This window comes from Rhinoderma darwinii, chromosome 6, assembly GCF_050947455.1.
Source record: "Rhinoderma darwinii isolate aRhiDar2 chromosome 6, aRhiDar2.hap1, whole genome shotgun sequence".
NCBI classification, from domain to species: Eukaryota; Metazoa; Chordata; class Amphibia; order Anura; family Rhinodermatidae; genus Rhinoderma; species Rhinoderma darwinii.
In genome coordinates this window covers 106,319,544-106,335,413 of record NC_134692.1, presented here as the reverse complement: position 1 = coordinate 106,335,413, position 15,870 = coordinate 106,319,544, and the positions used below count along the sequence as shown (strand labels likewise).

Genomic DNA, 15,870 nt, shown 5'->3' with positions numbered 1-15,870 from the left:
GGGATTTAAGCAAGTCCCACATCTATAGGGAGGGGCATGTGTCTTCTCTGTGTGTTTCTTTGTTCTGAATAAAGTTCAGTTCTCTTTGTCTGATCAAGGGAAGTTATGTACCAAACATTTTTGGCTGGTTTATTTCTTTCCAGGCATGCCTTCAGCTTTCAATTTACAGCCCCCTTGTAGGTAGTGCCACACAGCCCCCTTGTAGGTAGTGCCACACAGCTCACAGCCACCTCGTAGATAGCACCCCCTTCCTGTAGATAGCATCACTGTAGCTCCCTGAAGGAGCAGAATCCCCCTGTGGCTTGAGGTCACTGTCCATAAATGGACACAGATGACAGGGGCAACTCCTGAAGCGGAATCCTCGTCCACAACGTTGCCAATGCTGTGACCGGGGTTTCCACTCCAGGAGAAGCCCCTGTCGTCTGTGTCCATTTATGGACAGTGACGTCACTGGCTTCTCCTGGAGTCGAATCCCCGGTCACAGAGTAAGCAAAGCTGTGGACGGGGATTCCGCTTTAGGAATTGCCCCTGATGTCACTGTCCATATATGAATTTTGAAGCAGATTTCGAATTGTCAGCGTTGTTTGACCTTTTATTTGCGTTTTTTTAAGCCGTTGAAGCTAATGCAAAAGACGCAGGCAAAAAAACACCAAACGAGCGCCGCAGGTATTTTCTGCCTCCTATTAATTTCAGTTGAAACGTTATCCCAGGAGGCTGGACTGGAGGACAGTGACTATCCCCTGACGTCGCCTAGCAAAGCTCCCGTAATTACGGGTGCACACACGTAGCCACTCGTAATTACGGGAGCCCCATAGACTTCTGTGGGCCTGCCCATGCCTTAATTACGGCCTGAAATAAGACATGTTCTGTAAGCAAACGGAAGATTACCGGTGGCCAATAGAAGTCTATGGGCCCGTAATTACGGGCCGTAGTTACGGCCCGTATTTACCGGCGTTTTTACTGTCACACTATAGGGAATGGGGCTGCACTTCATCACTTCCTATTGAGTATAATAATCTATGACTTTTCTCTGTCAATTGACTATCTTTCTATACAAACAGTCCAAGGAGGAAGTGTGTATTTCCAATATGGCCGCTCGAGGGAAGTTTATAGAAAATAAAAAATAGATAGCTACTTTTTTTTTCAAAATTCTCTTCTGCAGACTTACATTTAATTAATAAGACCAAAATAAAACTAAATATAGGAGTCATTCCCCTTATGAACTGATGGTTGGACATCAAGCAGCACAGAATATCTATAAGAGAAAGTGAAGGCTGCTTTGCATACACCTGTCAGACATATACGCAAAATGAAAAATCTTTTGGCATTCCTTTGCCCCAACGAATGGAAAGTTACATAAAACATTTTATCCTTGTTTTTGGTATACAAAAGTATAAATCAGCTATATGACACATGTAATGTGAACGGATCCTATGACATGCTTCTTTGGGCCAAAAGACCCCCTTTTGATATATGTTTGACCAGGGGTGGGATTCAAATTTTTAACAACAGGTTCCCTGTTTTTCGGACGAAGACATATGCGCCGCAGGAGGGGGGGTGTCACAGTGTTTTGCGGTGTATCGCGCCATTGAAAATGAATCTAATAATAGAATAAAACAATTACAATATTCCAAATATTCCCTACATTAAAGTGGACTCTAAATAAAGAAATTCCCTGTCCAGAATGCTTTAGTGTAGATTGCCACACTATGTATATAATTACATAAGCGTACAGACCTACCCACACATTATGTTAAACACACCCATTACGTATAGGCCTATATGGGCACATTCAATATCCTAAGCATGCTCAGCCCATTTAGTTAGGCTGTGCACATGAGAAGGGTGGAGTACAGTGCGGAGTGCGCAGTAAGCTGCGACAACTCTCCCAGCTAATGCACAGATACGGTGCCAGGAGCAAGCTCAGTACAAATATACAGCACCAGAACCAAGTTCAGTACATAAGTACAACACCAGAACAAATCTCAGTACATAAATATAACACAATAACCAAGCTCAGTACATAAATACAACACCAGAACCAAGCTCAGTACATAAATACAGCGCCAGAACAAAGCTCAGTACATATATACAGCACCAAAACCAAGCTCAGTAAATATATACAACATCAAAACCAAGCTTAGTACCTAAATACAACACCAGAACAGAAGTTCAGTACATATATACATCACCAGAACAAAGTAAAGAACTTATATACAGCACCAGAACAAAGCTCAGTACATAAATACAACACCAGAACCAAGCTCAGTACATACAGTGAAGGAAATAAATATTTGATCCCTTGCTGATTTTGTAAGTTTGCCCACTGTCAAAGACATGAACAGTCTAGAATTTTTAGGCTAGGTTAATTTTACCAGTGAGAGATAGATTATATATATAAAAAAAAAAAAGAAAATCACATTGTCAAAATTATATATATATTTATTTGCATTGTGCACAGAGAAATAAGTATTTGATCCCTTTGGCAAACAAGACTTAATACTTGGTGGCAAAACCCTTGTTGGCAAGCACAGCAGTCAGACATTTTTTGTAGTTGATGATGAGGTTTGCACACATGTTAGATGGAATTTTGGCCCACTCCTCTTTGCAGATCATCTGTAAATCATTAAGATTTCGAGGCTCTCGTTGGCAACTCGGATCTTCAGCTTCGATGGGATTAAGGTCTGGAGACTGGCTAGGCCACTCCATGACCTTAATGTGCTTCTTTTTGAGACACTCCTTTGTTGCCTTGGCTGTATGTTTTGGGTCATTGTCGTGCTGGAAGACCCAGCCACGAGCCATTTTTAATGTCCTGGTGGAAGGAAGGAGGTTGTCACTCAGGATTTGACAGTACATGGCCCCATCCATTCTCCCATTGATGCTGTAATGGCAGGAAGGAGGTGAAGGGAAAGTGAGCCCTAATCTACCCACCGCCCTGTCCCTGCCTACTTGCAACGACCCGCCCTAGGCGACGGGGTACAACTGGGCGGCGGTCCCAATGCTGTCTAAGTGCACGGGAGAACAAACAGGGAACACGCAAGGGAAGGGGCAGTAGCCCACGGAATGCCGAGGAAACGGAGCGGTGAATGAGTTGTCAGGACCAGGATGAAGTGGAGTATACCCAAGTGAGCACGGAGGAGGAAGCAAGCCGGAGGCAAAGCAAAGCGGGTTAAGCAGAACAGCAGCAAGGCAGAAGCACGGCAGAAGCAGGCTGGAGCAAGCAGCAGTGGGGCCAGGAATCCAAAAGAATTACAAGCACTGAGGAGGAGAACATAGCAGGTAATAAAGGACAGGGGGCGGAGCTAACTCCGACTGACCAGGCCGCGATAGGCTCTCCCACTCCTGAGCCTGCCACCCTGGTTGGTGGGAGATGGTGTCAGTCGAACAGGTCTGGCCTTAGGTGTGGATTGATTAATCCCAGGAGTATACCTAGACGTAGTACCTGGCAGATCCCTAACAGTACTCCCCCTTTTATGAGGGGCCACCGGACCCTTACTAAGAGGACCCAGTTTAGTAGGGAAGAGAAGGTGGAACCTCCTGATCAATACCCCAGCGTGAACATCACGGGCAGGTACCCAAGTCCTCTCCTCCGGCCCGTACCCTCTCCAATGGACCAGGTACTGGAGGGAGCCCTGGACCATCCTACTGTCCATAATCTTGGCCACCTCGAATTCCACCCCCTCAGGGGTGAGAACGGGAACAGGAGGTTTCCTTGAGGGGGACCAGGACGGGGAGCAGCGTTTAAGGAGGGAGGCATGGAAGACGTCATGTATGCGAAAGGATGGGGGCAGCTCCAGACGGAAGGATACAGGGTTGAGGACTTCAATGATCTTATAAGGCCCAATAAATCGGGGAGCAAACTTCCTGGACGGGACCTTAAGGCGCAAGTTCCTGGACGACAACCAGACCAAATCCCCGACGACAAACCGGGGGTTAGCAGAACGCCTACTATCCGCCTGAATCTTTTGTGCGCTCTGGGACGCCTCTAGGTTCTTCTGAACCTGGGCCCAGACAGTGCACAGTTCCCGATGAACCTCCTCTACCTCAGGATTATTGGAACAACCAGGGGAGACGGAGGAGAACCTTGGGTTAAACCCGAAATTACAGAAAAACGGGGAGACCCCTGACGAGTTACTGACCCGGTTATTCAGGGAAAATTCAGCAAGGGGAAGGAATGAGACCCAATCGAATTGACAGTCAGAGATGAAACACCTTAAATATTGTTCCAGGGACTGGTTAGTCCTCTCCGTTTGGCCATTAGTTTCGGGATGGAAGGCGGAGGAGAAGGACAGATCAATCTCCAACTTTTTACAAAAGGCTCTCCAAAATAAGGAAACAAATTGTACCCCTCTGTCAGAAACGATATTGACTGGGGCCCCATGGAGACGCAGGATGTGTTTCACAAACAAAGAAGCTAACGTCTTGGTGTTAGGTAGCTTCTTAAGGGGCACAAAGTGGCACATCTTGCTGAAGCGGTCTACTACCACCCACACCACCGACTTGCCCTGAGATGGAGGCAAATCGGTGATAAAATCCATGGAGATATGGGTCCAAGGTCTCTGGGGAATGGGCAAGGAACGTAGTAGGCCCGCAGGTCGGGACCTAGGGGTTTTGGACCTAGCGCAAACCTCACAAGCGGCGACGTAAGCCCTAACGTCTTTAGGCAACCCAGGCCACCAATAGTTTCTGGTAATGAGGTGTTTGGTGCCCAAGATGCCAGGATGACCATATAGAGCGGAGTCATGGTTTTCCCTGAGTACCCTTAGCCGGTATTGCAGGGGAACAAACAGTTTGTCCCCAGGGACGTTCCCGGGAGCTGCACCCTGATCAGCCGCGATATCAGAAGCTAAATCAGAATCCGTGGCAGAAACGATTATACCAGGGGGTAAAATACAAGCAGGATCCTTCTCGGAAGGAGGATTGGCCATGAAACTACGTGACAGGGCATCAGCCTTAATATTCTTGGACCCAGCCCTATAGGTAACCAAGAAATTAAATCTGGTAAAGAATAGTGCCCACCGAGCTTGTCTAGGATTAAGCCTCCGGGCCGATTCTAGGAAAACCAGATTCTTGTGATCCGTAAGGACCGTTACCTGGTGTCTGGCCCCCTCCAGGAAGTGCCGCCACTCTTCAAAAGCCCATTTAATGGCTAGAAGTTCGCGGTTGCCAATATCATAGTTACTCTCCGTGGGCGAAAACTTCCTAGAGAAGTAAGCACAGGGGCGGAGATGGGTGAGGGAGCTGGTACCCTGGGACAAGACGGCCCCCACTCCCACCTCGGATGCGTCAACCTCCACAATAAATGGCTCCTCTTGGTTGGGCTGAATCAGCACGGGGGCCGAGATAAAGCACTTCTTGAGGGTCTCAAAGGCCTGGACGGCCTCAGGGGGCCAATGGAGGACATCAGCACCCTTGCGAGTAAGGTCCGCAAGAGGCTTAGCGACGACCTAGAAGTTGGCAATAAATCTCCTGTAATAGTTGGCGAACCCTAAAAAACACTGTAACGCCTTAAGGGAGGCAGGTTGGACCCATTCCGCCACAGCCTGAACCTTGGCAGGGTCCAATGCGGAATTAATGAGGAGTGAGGATTTGCCCTAAAAATGGTATCTCCTGTACCCCAAAGACACATTTTTCAGTCTTAGCAAACAGATTATTCTCCCGAAGGACCTGGAGCACCTTCCTGACATGCTCCACGTGGGAGGACCAGTCCTTGGAAAACACTAGTATGTCATCAAGGTACAAAACAAGAAAATTACCCAGGTAATCTCTCAGGATTTCATTAATAAAATTCTGGAAGACAGCAGGGGCATTACACAACCCAAAGGGCATGACCAGGTATTCGAAATGACCCTCGGGTGTGTTGAACGCAGTTTTCCACTCATCCCCCTCTTTGATGCGGATAAGGTTATATGCCCCCCGTAGATCGAACTTAGAAAACCATTGGGCTCCCTGAACCTGATTAAAAAGATCCGGAATCAAAGGAAGTGGGTACTGGTTCCTTACGGTGACCTTATTCAGGTTACGATAGTCAATGCACGGCCTAAGACCACCATCCTTCTTCCCCACAAAGAAGAAGCCAGCACCTACAGGAGAAGTCGAGGGGCGAATGAAACCCTTGGCCAGGCATTCTTGGATATACACCCTCATAGCTTCACGTTCAGGACATGAAAGATTAAATATCCTACCCTTAGGAAGCTTGGCACCAGGCACCAAATCGATGGCGCAATCGTAATCTCTATGGGGGGGCAACACCTCGGGGGCCTCCTTAGAAAACACATCGGCGAAGTCCTGAACAAACTCAGGAAGCGTGTTTACCTCCTCCCGGGGAGAAATAGAGTTAACAGAAAGACATGACATAATCCCTGCATCACCAGTACAGAGCGCTACTCCAAATGCATGGAGCCAACCAGGAGTTCAAAAACAGGAGTATGCTGAGTAAAATAACCATTAGCAAGGGGAGTTGAGTCGATACCTACTACAGGGATAGGATAAGGTAAATCAATAAAAGGCATTTTTAGAGACATAGCAAATTCCACAGACATGATATTAGCAGATGAGCCAGAATCCACGAAAGCACTGCCCGTGGCAGACCGGCCAGCAAACGAGACCTGAAAGGGAAGCAAAATTTTATTGCGTTTCACATTAACGGGAAATACCTGTGCGCCCAAGTGACCTCCCCGATGATCACTTAGGCGCGGAAGTTTTCCGGCTTTTTATTCTTGCGCCTGGGACAGGTGTTCAGAAGATGCTTGTCGTCCCCACAGTAGAAGCAGAGACCATTCATTCTGCGAAACTCCCTACGTTGTCGAGGGGACATGGAGGCCCCGAGTTGCATAGGTACCTCCGAGTCCTCCGTGGAGGGGCGAGGAGACGGGACCTCGGGGGGGATCGCAGAAAAGTCAGAGGGGAGCACATTGAAGCGTTCAAGCTGACGTTCCCTGAGACGTCGGTCAAGTCGTACTGCTAGGGCCATAACCTGGTCAAGGGAGTCAGAAGAGGGGTAGCTAACCAGCAGATCCTTCAGGGCGTCAGATAATCCTAACCTAAACTGGCACCTTAGGGCCGGATCGTTCCACCGAGAAGCTACGCACCACTTTCTAAAATCAGAACAGTACTCCTCAACCGGTCTCCTACCCTGACGTAAGGTCACCAGCTGACTCTCGGCTAAAGCAGTCCTGTCAGTCTCGTCGAAAATGAGTCAGAGGGCAGAGAAAAAGCGATCAACAGAGGAAAGTTCAGGGGCGTCAGGAGCCAAGGAGAAGGCCCACTCTTGGGGCCCTTCCTGGAGTCGGGATATGATGATACCCACCCGCTGGTTCTCGGAACCTGAGGAGTGGGGTTTAAGGCGGAAATACAGTCTGCAACTCTCCCGGAAGGAGAGAAACGTCTTACGGTCCCCTGAGAACCGGTCAGGTAACTTGAGGTCGGGTTCTAGAGGTGAGGGGAACTACTACGGCAGCGTCACCCTGGTTGACCCTCTGGGCCAGGGCCTGGACCTGTAGGGAGAGGCCCTGCATCTGCTGGGTCAGGGTCTCAAGGGGGTCCATGATAGCGTCAGCGTAGGGGAAATGGTAGACTAGGTAACGGGCTTGTAATTATGTAATGGCAGGAAGGAGGTGAAGGGAAAGTGAGCCCTAATCTACCCACCGCCCTGTCCCTGCCTACTTGCAACGACCCGCCCTAGGCGACGGGGTACAACTGGGCGGCGGTCCCTACGCTGTCTAAGTGCACGGCAGAACAAACAGGGAACACGCAAGGGAAGGGGCAGTAGCCCACGGAACGCCGAGGAAACGGAGCGGTGAATGAGTTGTCAGGACCAGGATGAAGTGGAGTATACCCAAGTGAGCACGGAGGAGGAAGCAAGCCGGAGGCAAAGCAAAGCGGGTTAAGCAGAACAGCAGCAAGGCAGAAGCACGGCAGAAGCAGGCTGGAGCAAGCAGCAGTGGGGCCAGGAATGCAAAAGAATTACAAGCACTGAGGAGGAGAACACAGCAGGTAATAAAGGACAGGGGGCGGAGCTAACTCCGACTGACCAGGCCGCGATAGGCTCTCCCACTCCTGAGCCTGCCACCCTGGTTGGTGGGAGATGGTGTCAGTCGAACAGGTCTGGCCTCAGGTGTGGATTGATTAATCCCAGGAGTATACCTAGACGTAGTACCTGGCAGATCCCTAACAGATGCGGTGAAGTAGTCCTGTGCCCTTAGCAGAGAAACACCCCCAAAACATAATGTTTCCACCTCCATGCTTGACAGTGGGGACTGTGTTCTTTGGGTCATAGGCAGCATTTCTCTTCCTCCAAACACGGCGAGTTGAGTTAATGCCAAAGAGCTCAATTTTAGTCTCATCTGACCACAGCACCTTCTCCCAATCACTCTCAGAATCATCCAGATGTTCATTTGCAAACTTCAGACGGGCCTGTACATGTGCCTTCTTGAGCAGGGGGACCTTGCGGGCACTGCAGGATTTTAATCCATTACGGCGTAATGTGTTACCAATGGTTTTCTTGGTGACTGTGGTCCCAGCTGCCTTGAGATCATTAACAAGTTCCCCCCGTGTAGTTTTCGGCTGAGCTCTCACCTTCCTCAGGATCAAGGATACCCCATGAGGTGAGATTTTGCATGGAGCCCCAGATCGATGTCGATTTACAGTCATTTTGTATGTCTTCCATTTTCTTACTATTGCACCAACAGTTGTCTCCTTCTCTCCCAGCGTCTTACTTATGGTTTTGTAGCCCATTCCAGCCTTGTGCAGGTCTATGATCTTGTTCCTGACATCCTTAGAAAGCTCTTTGGTCTTGCCCATGTTGTAGAGATTAGAGTCAGACTGATTAATTGAGTCTGTGGACAGGAGTCTTTTATACAGGTGACCATTTAAGACAGCTGTCTTTAATGCAGGCACAAAGTTGATTTGGAGCGTGTAACTGGTCTGGAGGAGGCTGAACTCTTAATGGTTGGTAGGGGATCAAATACTTATTTCTCTGTGCACAATGCAAATAAATATATATAATTTTGACTATGTGATTTTCTGTTTGTTTTTTTAATATAATCTATCTCTCACTGGTAAAATTAACCTAGCCTAAAAATTCTAGACTGTTCATGTCTTTGACAGTGGGCAAACTTACAAAATCAGAAAGGGATCAAATACTTATTTCCTTCACTGTATATACAACACCAGAACAAAGCTCAGTATATACAGTGGAGGAAATAAGTATTTGATCACATTCTCCATAAAGCTTGTCAGAAGAGGGAAGCATGAAATGCTGGAAAATGTCCTGCTAGACGCTGCGCTGACTCTGAACTTGATATAACACAGTGGACCTACACCAACAGATGACATGGCCCCCAAACCATCACTGACTGTGGAAACGTCACACTGGACCACAAGACACTTGGATTGACGCCTCTCCACTCTTCTTCCAGACTCTGGGACCGAGATCCAAATGAAATGCTAAATTTACTTTGTGAAGTTTCCACAGTCAGTGATGAAGCAACCTGGACTTCTATAACTGCTCAGCAGTGCCATAGGCTGATCGCCTCCATGCCACGCTGAATTGATAAAACCTCAGCAGTGCCACAGGCTGATCGCCTCCATGCCACGCCATTGATGCAGTAATTCATGCAGAGTCGGAGCCCAGTCCAAGTATTGAGGGCATATACTGCACATACATTTCAGTAGGACAACATTTCGGTGTTAAAAATCATATCATTTTTTAAATTGGGCTTATATAATATTCCAATTTTCTGGGTTTTCATTAACTATTCCCATAATCATCAACATTAAAAGAAAAAAATGCTAGAAATATATCCCCCTGTGTGTAATGAATCTATAGAATATATGAGAGACACGTTTTGAATTGAATTATATATGTTTTGAGCTTGGTTGTTCTGATATATATGTACTGAGCTTGGTTCTGGTGCTGTATTTATGTACTGAGCTTGGTTCTGGTGCTGTATTTATGTACTGAGCTTTGTTCTGGTGGGTATATATGTACTGAGCTTGGTTCTGATGCTGCATTTAAGTACTGAGCTTTGTTCTGGTGTTGTATTTATGTACTGAGCTTGGTTCTGGTGTTGTATATGTGTATGAGTTTGGTTCTATTGCTGGATATATGTACTGAGTTTGGTTCTGGCATTGTATATGTGTATGAGCTTGGTTCTGATGCTGTATAGATGTACTAAGCTTGGCTATGATGTTTTACATATGTACTAAGCTTGGTTCTGGTGCTGTATATATGTTCTGAGCTTCTCTTTGGTGCTATAGATATGTATTGAGCTTGGTTGTTATGATGAATATAACTCCAGAACCAAGCTCAGTACATATATATACAGCACCAAAACCAAGCTCGGTACATATATACAGCACCAGTACAAATACAGCTCAGTACAGAGATAATTTGCAAATTTAGTTTAACCCCTGCCATATAAGTTTGTACGGCATAAAACTACAGCTCCCAGTATAGCCAGAATGATGGTAAGGATATGCTGGGAGTTGCTGTTTCACAAAAAAGAACGATACACACATCACCTCGCTGCAGATCATACAGTGACTACAGTACTGAGCAGTCACAGGGAGAATAAACATTTACATTTAGTGACTCACCGGTTATTGTAGTCGTTCTCTTTACTTTTCCATCTGGTCCAGAACTCTATGATGCCTCCTGGCCATGACTTATTTCTGCGGAAATGGGTAAATTTGCTGCTCAGATGTCTTCGGAAGCTCACTTTTTCAACATTTCTGCACCTATAAACGAAGAGCAAATGCTTATGGTACCACACTCTATGCCTCCGTATCATACACTGTGTCCCCAAATATAATAGCGCTACACACTGTGCCCCTGAATCTAATAGTAACATACACTGTGCCCCTGAATAAAATTGTGTCAAACACTGTAAAGTAATGCACCACACACAGTGCCCCCTGTAGATAGTGCCCCTCATAGAGCTCTCTGTAGATAGTGCTCCCAGTAGAGACTTCTATAGATAGTTCTTCCCCCCTCTGTAGGTAGTAGCGTTCCCTGTAGATAGTGCCCCCTGTAGCGTTCCCTGCAGACAGGGCCCCCTGTAGCGTTCCCTGTAGATAGTGCCCCCTGTGGCATTCACTGTAGCATTCCCTGTATAGTGCCCCCTGTATAGTGCCCCCTGTAGATAGGCCCCCCTGAGGTGTTCCCTGTGGATAGAGCCCCCTGTGTCGTTCCCTGTAAATAGAGCCCCCTGTGGCGTTCCCTGTAGATAGAGCTCCCTGTGGCATTCCCTGTAGAGAGAGACCCCTGTGGCGTTCCCTGTAGATAAAGCCCCCTGTGGCGTTCCCTGTAGATAGAGCCCCCTGTGGCGGTCCTTGGAGATAGGGCCCCCTGTGGCGTTCCCTGTAGATAGAGCCCCCTTTGGCGGTCCCTGGAGATAGGGCCCCATGTGGCATTCCCTGTAGATAGGCCCCCTGTGCCCTTGTGGCGGTCCCTGGAGATAGAGCCCCATGTGGGCCTTAAAAATGATTTTAGAGAACTAGAAGAGAAGCTAAAGTCCAAGACCTCCAAGGTAGTGTTTTCAGAGATACTACCAGTGCCACGAGCGTCCCTAGAAAGACAGCGGGAGATTAGGGAGTTCAATAAGGGGCTTAGAAATTGGTGCAGGAAGGAAGGGTTTGGGTTCATGGAGAACTGGGCTGACTTCTCTGTCAGCTACAGGCTCTATGGTAGGGACATGCTGCATCTAAATGGGGAGGGTGCAGCTGTGCTGGGGGAAAGAATGGTTAGATGGCTGAAGGAGCTTTAAACTAGGATCTGGGGGAGGGAGGGATGAGGATACACAAGTGGGGTTAGATAGAGTACCTAGGGAGTGGGATACAGATAATGGGGATTTAGTGGGGACTGGGTTTAGCAAGCCGAGTAGGGAGGTGACTAGCAATAAATATTGACCTAAGAATATTGTCGGTAAGATTAAATATATGCTGGCGAATGCAAGAAGTCTTGCAAGTAAAATGGACGAGTTGGAGATTCTGATGACTGACATGGATTATGATGTAGTGGGTATAACAGAAACCTGGCTGGATGAGAGCCATGACTGAATAACCAGTGTGGGGAGCTATACCGTATTCAGAAGGGATAGAAAAGATAAAAAAGGTGGAGGGGTTTGTCTGTTTGTAAAATCCAACCTAAAGCCTCATACCCACTTCAGTTATTTTCGTCAGGGTGCTATCCGTTTTTTAACAGATAGCACCCTGACACGTTCATTTCAATGGGGCCATGCACACTTCCATTGTTTTAACGGAACCGTGTGGCCGTTCTGTCAAAAATAAGACAGGTCCTACTCCTGGCCATTCTTGACCGAACAGTCTCGGCATTTTCATTGATTTGGTCTGTGAAACAACGGACTGCACACGGAAGCCACCCGTGAACAGTCCGTGTTTCACGGATCCGTCATTAACGGCCGTACAACGGCCGACGGAAGTGTGCATGAGGCCTAAGACCAGTCCTGAATGAAGACATTGGGGGAGACTGTGACAGTGTGGAGTCTTTATGGGTAAATATTCATGGCACGGTTAATAACGGTAAACTGCTAATTGGAGTTTGCTATAAGCCACCGAACATAGCGGAACAGACTGAGGATGAAATGCTGCAACAAATAGAAAAGGCAGCAAATAATAATGGGGTCCTTATTATGGGGGATTTTAACTATCATGAGATTAATTGGGACATAGAGGCTGCTGGATGTGCCAAAAGCTGGAAGTTTTTATACACAATTGAAGACAAGTATTTCACTCAGTTGGTTAATAAACCAACCAGAGGGGATAATGTGCTGAATCTGGTCTTATCTAATAGACCAGACACAATATCAGATGTGGCGGTCTGGGCAATAGTGACCAAAATATGGTAAGATTTAATATAATTTTCAATAAATCAATATGAAGGGGAGCAACAAGAACCTGGAATTTTAGAAAAGTAAAATTCAATTGACTGAGGGAAGCACTTAGTCTTGTTGACTGGGATCATGTAATGGTAAATAGGAATACTAAAGATAAATGGGGAGATTTTAAAGATCTATTGCATAAATCGTGTTGTAAGTTTATAACCACCGGTAACAAAATGTCTAGGAATAAAAGGAGACCAATATGGATGAATAGGGAATTAACCCCTTAGTGTCTAAGCCTGTTTTGGCCTTGTGGACACAGACGATTTTTTTACTTTATGTGGTAATAACTCCAGAATGCTTTTGCCTATCCAAGCGATTCTGAGATTGCTTTCTCTCGTGACATGTTGTACTTTATGATACTGGAAAATTTTTGCCGTTAAATTCAATATTTATTTGTAAAAAAACAACAAAATTTAGAGAAAATGTGCAAAAATCTGCATTTTTCTAAATTGCAATGTATCTGCTTGTAAAACAGATTGTAATACCACACAAAATATTTACTATAGTTAACATTTCCTATATGTCTACTTTATGTTTGCATCGTTTTTTCAACGTCCTTTTATTTTTCTAGGACGTTACAAGGCTTAGAACTTTAGCTAGAATTTCTCACATTTTCAAGAAAATTTCAAAAGGCTATTTTTTCAGGAACCAGTTCAGTTGTGAAGTGGCTTTGAGGGCCTTATATATTAGAAAGTCCCCATAAATCACCACATTTTAAAAACTGCACACCTCAAAGTATTCAAAATAGCATTCAGAAAGTATTTTAACCCTTTAGGCATTTCTCAGGAAATAAATCAAAGTAGAGGTGAAATTTACAAATTTCAATTTTTTTTTAAATGAAATTAATATGTAATAAATTTTTTCTGTAACACAGAAGGTTCTACGAGAGAAACGCAACTTAATACTTATTGCCCAGATTCTGCAGTTTTTTGAAATATCCCACATGTGGCCCTAGTGCAGTAATGGACTGAAACACCGGCCTCAGAAGCAAAGGAGCACCTGGTGGATTTTGGGGCTTCTATTTTATTAGACTATATTTTAGGCACCATGTCAGGTTTGAAGAGGTCTTGTGGTGCCAAAACCGTGGAAACCCCCAAAAGTGACCCCAGTTTGGAAACTACACCCCTCAAGGAATTTTTCAAGAGGTATAGTGAGCATTTTTAGCCCACAGGTTTTTTGCTAAATTTATTGGTACTGGTCTGTGAAAATGAAAATCTGAAAAAACATACGATGTTTTAGTTTTTACAAGGAATAAAGGAGAAAAAGCACCCCAACATTTGTAAAGCAATTTCTCCCGATTATGGCAATACCCCATATGTGGTCATAAACTGCTGTTTGGATCCACGGCACGGCTCAGAAGGGAACAAGGGCCATTTGGATTTTGGAGCGCAGATTTTGCTGGAATGGTTTTCGGTTCCATGTCGTGTTTGCAAAGCCCTGGAGGGACCATAACAGTTGAAACTCCCCAAAAGTGACCCCATTTTGGAAACTACACCCCTCAAGGAATTTTTCTAGGGGTATAGTTAGCATTTTGACCCTACACGGTTTTTGCTGAATTAATGGGAATTATGCAGTGAAAATGAAAATCTACATTCTTTCCACTAAAATGTTGATTTTTTTTTCATTTTCACAAGGAATAAAGGAGAAAAAGCGCTCCAACAATTGTAAACCAATTTCTCCCGAGTACGGTAATACCCCACATGTGGTTATAAACTGCTGCTTGGATACACCACAGGGCTCAGAATGGCAGGAGTGCTACTTGGCATGTAGATTTTGGTTGATTGTTTTTTGGGCGCCATGTCGCATTTGCAGAGCCCCTGAGGTACCCGTACAGTAGAAACCCCTGAGAAGTGACTCCATTTTGGAAACTATACCCCTCAGGGTAATCATCTAGGGGTGTACTGAGCATTTTGATTCCACAGGTGTTTCATAGATTGTATTAGAGCAGTGTATTAGGCAGTGAAAATGAAAAATAATTTTTTTCCCAAAAATATGTCGTTTTGTACCCAATTTTTTTTTCCACAAGGGGTAATTGGAGAAAAAACAACACATAATTTGTTACCAAATTTCTCCCGAGTACGGCAATACCCCATGTGTGGCCCTAAACTGCTGTTTGGGCACATGGCAGAGCTCAAAATGGAAGGAGTGCCATGTGGCTTTTAGAGCACAGATTTTGCTGGACTGGTGTATGGGCGCCATGTCGCATTTGCTAAGCTCCCTTAGGTACCAGAGTAGAGTGTAAAACCCTGAGAAGTGACCCCATTTTGTAAACTACACCCCTCAAGGCATTTATCATTTGCCTGGACATATGACAGGGCTTAGGAGTTAAAGGTGCATGTGAGACCTATTTTGGTGATTTTCGCAGGATTAGCCCACAATGGCAGGGCTCTGGGGTCAAATAGTAAAACAAACTCCCAAGTAGTGTCCCCCATTTTGGAAATTGCACCCCTGAAGGCATTTTATTAACGGGTGTAGTGAGCATTTTGACCACACAGGGTTTTTTTTTCTATAATAAATGAATGCTCAGTGGATGGTGCAAAGTGAAAATTGCAAATTTCCAAAGGTATATGCCATTTTAGTGCACAATATTTTGTGCCCAGTTCATGCCACTGAAGACAAATACCTCAAACTGTTAAGCGGGTTCTCCCGGGTATTGCGATGCCACATATGTGGACGAAACTGCCCGTTGGGCACGCTGCAGTGCTCAGAAGGGAGGGACCGCCATTTGGCTTTTGGAGCGCAGATTTTGCTTAGTGGTAGTTTTGTTTGGGGTTTTGCTGGTATTTCAGTTTATGATGTGGGGTCATATGTAAGCTGTGCGGAGTACATCAGGGGCATAATAAGAGGGTATAATAAGGGGGTAAATAAATAATAATTCATAGATATGTGGCCAGTGTCGCACTGATAAATGGTGCCAGATCTTGTCCGCTTTTGGAACACTCTGCACATTTTGCATCGCCATATT

The 15,870-nt window shown here is 45.8% G+C and overlaps 1 protein-coding gene across 1 annotated transcript in view; it reads right to left on the bottom strand.

Annotated features, from left to right (window-relative positions):
* LOC142656403 (lipopolysaccharide-induced tumor necrosis factor-alpha factor homolog) overlaps nucleotides 1-10,725 on the bottom strand; it is a 50,395-nt gene extending 39,670 nt beyond the window's left edge. The window contains exon 1 of the mRNA XM_075831329.1: nucleotides 10,600-10,725. The gene's annotated coding sequence lies outside the window, so the exon portion shown is untranslated. The remainder of the gene's footprint in view (nucleotides 1-10,599) is intronic.
* Nucleotides 10,726-15,870: the final 5,145 nt, after the last annotated feature.